This window comes from Tympanuchus pallidicinctus, unplaced genomic scaffold (genome assembly GCF_026119805.1).
Source record: "Tympanuchus pallidicinctus isolate F22 unplaced genomic scaffold, pur_lepc_1.0 scaffold3, whole genome shotgun sequence".
Taxonomy (NCBI): domain Eukaryota; kingdom Metazoa; phylum Chordata; class Aves; order Galliformes; family Phasianidae; genus Tympanuchus; species Tympanuchus pallidicinctus.
Genome location: NW_026294747.1, coordinates 62,358,567 through 62,365,082, shown reverse-complemented (window position 1 = coordinate 62,365,082; position 6,516 = coordinate 62,358,567). Strand labels below are relative to the sequence as shown.

The window sequence follows — 6,516 nt, the reverse complement described above, 5'->3', positions numbered from 1 at the left end:
AACAGAGAAATGCACTGAACAGGCCAGTTAGGAGAGTAGTAACTAGATCTGCACTAGTGTGTAGAGATCAGACACCAGAGATAGCCACCTCCAATGGGCCATCTCCTCAGGGCAGCCCTTCTTTTCTCACTTGTTCACAGAATCACAGAATCACCCGGGTTGGAAGGGACCTCAAGGATCATGTAGTTCCAACCCCTCTGCCTAGCAGGGCCACCAAACACACACATTCAGATCAGGTTGCCCAGGACCCCGTCCAACCTGGCCTTGAACACGTCCAAGGACGGGGCATCCACAACCTCCCTGGGCAGCCCGTTCCAGGGCCTAACTACTCTCCTTGTGAAGAACTTCCCCCTAACATCCAACCTAAATCTTTCCTCCTTCAACTGTTGGCTCCTGAGAGTTCCTAAGTCCTAGTTTGTCCTTGGGCAAACACTATTCAAAAGCACCTTGCCTTTACTCATAGTAGACCCTAATGATAGCTTAATTTTGTTTTAAATTAAAGGAATACAGCAGTTGAAATATATGTCTGCCTTTCCTGCTGGCATAGCGTATCACCTGGAAATGTCTCCCACCTCCTCAAGGGATATATCCAGTCTGAAAAACACTTGAGCTCAGGACTTGTCTGCATTATGAGAGCTTAGTGAAAACACTCTGCTACCAGGTACCATCATAAATTTATTGGCTCATTGTGACTTTCTCCTCTCGTTCCTCCATACCTTGTTTTATAGTCACTAAAACTCAACTCCAAACTGGGCTATTTTCATTAGACAGAGTCCCACATCACTTATTCCAGGCCCAGACCTGTGAAAAGGTGTCAATGTCAAAACATGGGTGTTTGTTCTGAATTCTCTACAGAGAGATGAAATTACTACACCAGGTGCAGTTCAGGTGTGGTAGAAATCCTAATTTCTCCAGTGAGCCATCAGCTGCTTTATTTCTCATCTGCTAAACACAATGCAACCGCCTTATCTGCCTCTCAGACCCCAGGAAACAGTCACCTTGAGGTACTACACTGAAACCTTGCAGAATGTTTCACCCCACACTCCCAAAATAACATCTGTTCACGTTCACAGATGCAAGTGAGCTTTTTGTCAGGGCAAAGGGGTGACTTTCATCCATACAAGTAACAATACTCGCCGAGTTGGTGCATCTGTCTGTCCTATGCTTGTGTTGTATTCAGTGCTTATCTTAGCAGCACGGGGGGTATCTGTACTGCAAGGTTTACACATTATTAGATAATATTGCTTTGTATTGATCCACATGGTGACACGAATCCAGCTGCTTGGAGTATATGAGATCACAGGTATTCCAGGAAGACTTCAAGGGCTGGTAGTGCTGAAAATGGGTGAACAAGTCCTGTGATAGAGCAATAGGAGGGGCAAAGATCACCAAGCTAAGCATCCATTTGAGTTAAAGTGCACCACGCAAGCACACTAGGGAAGAGAACTGCCAAAGTGCAGCACTGGAGGCAAGCAAGACTTACTAGCAGCAGCACAGAGTAAAATAACAGCTGATGTTTCACCCCAAGAGCATTGGCAGGGCTCCTCATGGAAGGATACAGAGGTCAGTCCAAGGTGCATAAGCAAAGCTGTGTGTGGGCGAAGGCTGGAGCAGTGCCTATTGCCCTTTGTGTCTCAGGACATGCCATCACTGGATTTTGTTTTCAGAAGCATGAGATTCACACACAAGCTAACCGGAATAAATAAGCAGTTTTTCTTTCCCCTTCCCTTCTACTTCTTCTCTCCCCAACCCCTAACCCTGAATTTAAAAAAATAGCCTATCCAGAGAATTTTTTTTAAAAAATGTGGCCAGGAGACACGCCAAGTTTCTTGAAGATCTTTTTATAGCAGTAGCATCTGGCTCTTTGGGAGTCTCCGTAGGGAGTTCTGTTGGTGACTTTACATCTGCTGTGGTTAAGCTGCTAATGGACTGGCTGTCTGGGCTGCTCCCTGCTCTACTGATTTCTTAGCACCATGCTTTGGTTATTTGAGGAGCTTGAGCCTATTGACTTCTTGCCAGAATTACATCGTACATTCCTGCAGCAACTTGCATTGCAACACCCAGTTCATGCAGAAGGGGTTTCAGATGGAGTAAGGATATTGGCTGGCATTTCATCACTCTCTCCTTGAACTCACCCAAGCCAGGATCAGAGCACTGTACAAAGCGTGGGGGTTTTTGATACGGAAGCCAAAGAGAAAGCAAATCCTTTTTCAATAATGCTAACAAGCAAATAAACAAATTAATGCATCAGAAGTTTTATTTGGGAACTCAATCAAAAATACTTTGCCCTCTAATAATGTGATGCAGCTCAATTTTTTTGTCATATTTAACATTCTCCAAATTATTTTTAATATAGCGAATTACAACTTTGTAGTGGAAAATCAAAATGCTCCATCTGTATCATCCTAAGGTGTAACAGTTTTACATTTTCAATATTTTTCAACATTCTCAACCCAGATTTTTTCTTTGGCCAAACATGATGTGAAAACTACACCCAATTCTAAGCATGAATTTCTTGCATAATGTCACTGTCCAAAGAAAGTGCAGTATTTTCTGGCACTGTATTTGGGGTTCAATTTTCACAGTTGATCTGTTTGATTTTTCATAGATTTGTTCTTTGTTGCCACTAAGAAACACTTTTCTCTCCCCTAAGGTTGAAATGACCCCAAGCAGCTGCTTCAGGAATAGGCTTGTTGAATTTGAACGTGGCTAAACTAGAGGTGTGCTTTGTCATTTGCAATGCTCTAGATCATTCCCCCTGGTTCTAGCTGTTGCTTAGATATATGCTTATCTTCTGAATATTCTGGTTTGAGCTATTATAGATGAGACTCATTTCATTCAATTTGCAAGCCTCGCTGATTTGCTCACAGAGATAAATTATTTCTTCATAGACCTTTTATAGCACTGCCTTCATACCACTTCATCCCCTTCTCACTCAAGTTAGGACAAGAGGTTTCTGTATCTGATTGTTGTAGCAGCATTTTTTGTAAGAGTAACGATGTGAAAATATCTGCAGTTTCAAATTTACAGGTAGATTCAATATCCAACATCATACTACTAATCTTAAATATATGTCCATGTATGCATGGGCACGTAACTACATAGCTCGATGTAGGCCTTATGACCTTTAAATTCACCAAATGCCTGGTGATACAACATTTTACTTTTCTTCCAGTTTCATTTAACATGGAAAATTCCTCGGATTCCCTGAAGTTTGTTATGTAGCCTGTGTTCATCTATCCTTCTTCTCACTCTTATCCAGCAATGTCGCTGAAATATGTCAAAAGTCCAGCAGAGCAGTAAAATGAATGTTTTCATTTATAAACCCAAAAGTGCCGGTTTTCTCTACTAGCTGCTCTGTGAATTCCTTCACTTTCCTGTAATAAAAGTGTCATGGGAGAGTTATGATGTATGCCAAACATAAAAGACAGGAAAAATGAAGAAAGAAAAGTACAGATGTGTATAGGTAGATCTAGATTGAACTGAGGTCAGTGTCATTTGGGGCAGCGCTAGCATTTGAAGCTGGATTTCTGCTCCCATCAGATGGAACCAATGGGTGTACGAGGAGTATGTGCAAAAAACAACAGTCTCTTAAGATGTGGTTTGACATTTCTGGAAAGAAGTTTTTTTGTTTGATGATATTAGGCTTTTGGGAGCCTAGTAACAGATAAAAAATAACATAAAATAATACAACAGTCATGCAACATGAAGTACTCCAGTGTAAACTCCTTGTGTGTCTTCAAATCTGCTCAAAACTTATGAAAAGGTTAACAGAATCATAAAGTTGGAAGGGGCCCATAAGGATCATTGAGTCCAACCCTTGACTCCACACAGAACCACCCAAAAATCAGACCACATGACTGAGAATGTTGTCCAAATGCTTCTTGAAGTCCACTAAGCTCATTGATATGACCTTTTTTTAACCTTTGTTCCAGAAGGCACCTTTTGTTCATAGGGTTATTCACGTTTTGTTCTGTCTTTCAAACCTTCAGTCTGCTTGAGGATTCACTTGTGCACAGACCAAATTGAGTATTAATACCTTAATAGGGACAGATCAGACATAGTGGAAGCACCAGCCAGGAGAAAAAAGAATTTTTGTTTCATACATTCTCATTGTAGAGAAACTGAAAAAGGTAAATTTAGGATGAAAAGGAGCCAGTCTTAAGTCTGTGGTGCAGTCTGGAGGCTTCTATCCTGATCTATAGACATATCTGAATCCATCCCTGGTGCCATCAAAGAGTAAAAATTCACAGATGTTGTACAAAAGATGTATCAACTTATCTATGCTCAGCAACTGAAAGATTAGAGAATGATGCTAATCATTTTGACTTTGAGGAGCTAACTATCTGATGATGCTTAGTCATATCTTCTTCCTACTGAACTGCCAGTATTTTAGCACATAACCCAGCAATGAACCCTTTTAGAAAGAAGAAAAGACAAACAAAACCCATCTTTTTCAAGTTTACTCAGCCAGAGAAAACATTCTCCAGAAGCACTGAGCTCACAAGCAGTTCTTCTGCACTGCTATTTGTAAATGTTGAGTGTTGGTAAACAAGAGGAACAAAGATATTTGGGAAGTGCCAGTGAATTTCAAGAGTCCATAAACATTCACAGAGTTAAGTTCATGCAAAACCTATCTCTGAGAATCAAGCATTTCTTGAATGGAAATGCTCATGGTGCAGAAAACAATAGATTTATCTTTTGAACTTCCTCAGTCCATCTCATGTCTCTGTGCTGTTAGTGGGGTTCTGACATGCTAGTGCTGATTTTAATTGCAGTGTGTTGTGTTCACAGCCATCTCCCCAGGAAAAACATATGCATATGTTTTTAAAGTGCATGAGCAGTTTGGGATCCTAAATCCCCCAAAAGAATTTACAGCACAGGTGTGTGGACTTTTCTTCCTGTAGATGCCCACAACTGACTTGATGGTTTTTATTCTGGTTACCTCCATCTAAAAAGACAGGTCCTTGAGAACATGGCATGTGTTCACCACTTTTCTGTTTCTTCCAAAACAGTAAACAAAATTTGGCTTCTGTCATTGTCCAGAACATTATTCTTTTGCTGAACTGAAAGCCTGAAGTTTCTTGGGATCTAATAAGTTACCTTTGTCCAGCACTGTAGTGTTATGAATGAAAATGGAAGGAAAAAGAGGACTTTCAAGTAGCGCACTCAGAAACCAAAATCCAGGTTTAGTCTGGACAAGTAATTTACTGCCTCCAGAACACAGCTACCCAAAGCAACCTTCTGCCTAGATCCTGACCTTAAACACATTTTATAAAATGTCTCGCAGATCCCAGATATATAACATCTCCCATATTTCCACTAGCAAAAGCCCTGGAGGTTGCTAAGATGTTCTGCTGACTTTTTGGCCTTGTGAACCTGGTACAAGGTTATTTGATATGGATGGACTGGCCTAATGTGGTGTTTCCTGCTGAGGGGAAACTGGGTCTTGGAAGTGTGTCTACTTATGTCAGTGTGTGTGTGGCCCAAGTTTAAAAGGCAAATTTTACAGCAGTGTTATAACTATTTGCATAAAAGTGGATCTTGGGATAAGTGGAATAGCTCTGGGACAACACAGTAAGACTGTATTCAATCTGTTGCCTGTGGGAATTTCTGGACTGAAAGCAGTAGGAATATGAGGTTAACAAAAGTAGGCAAACATCTACAGAAACAGCATGGCAGCGGGCTGCAGAGATCTCTGCCTTCCTCCAGCCTTCTTGAAAGATTTATTTATCTTCTTTGGTTTACCAGTCTTCTCCAAAAGATCAAAAGGGATCCCTTTTCTCTGTCTAAAAAAAAGGAGTTTCATACATGTTAGAAAAAACAGAAAGTAGAGAGAAAAGAACAATGAAAGCCACTAGTAAAAGATAAAACATTTCATTGATAATTTCCAGTACCACACGCACGATGGGCAAATCCCACAAAGAAAAGTGCAATTAGTAACTACTGGCCATCATTAATTTCTACTAATCTTTAGATTCCTAATAATCATAATTCTTGGCAAGGATTGCAGCCATTGACTGGAAACACAGCGTACTTGATGCTAGACTGACACAGAACAAAAAGACAGTTTCTTCACTGCGATATTTACAGTCTAGTTTCTTTCAAAACTATTATTTTCATCTAAATGCATGTTTATGGTTTTTATCCAGTGATTCATGGTACTGTCACACAGAAAAGTGAGCAGAGTGAGTGGTAGAGTCATTTCACATTGCTGTTTTGGAGAACGTGGATGAATTCTAGAGTGAGAAAAGTTGTCAAAGGTCCCCATAAGGTGGAGTTTTGCTTTCTGGCATTTCTCATTGCATCTCTTCTGCATTCACATTGCAGCTGACTTACGCTGTCACGTCCTGCTCCGCAGCAAAGTGTGGAGTCATGCAAGAACTACATCAAGGAAACATTGCATGAAAGGCTGGAAACTGCACAGTCCTCAAACAGATGCTCAAAGTCCTTGTTTAGAAGCATTCCCAAGGGACAATGGTCCTTCTCCTAAGCACTCTGATGCCAACCCACAGA

At 40.8% G+C, this 6,516-nt stretch overlaps 1 long non-coding RNA gene across 1 annotated transcript in view; it reads left to right on the top strand.

The window, feature by feature from the left end:
- Window positions 1-388: 388 nt before the first annotated feature.
- LOC128086921 (uncharacterized) overlaps window positions 389-6,516 on the top strand; it is a 28,068-nt gene continuing 21,940 nt past the window's right edge. The window contains exon 1 of the long non-coding RNA XR_008209597.1: window positions 389-661. This is a non-coding gene — a long non-coding RNA (uncharacterized LOC128086921). The remainder of the gene's footprint in view (window positions 662-6,516) is intronic.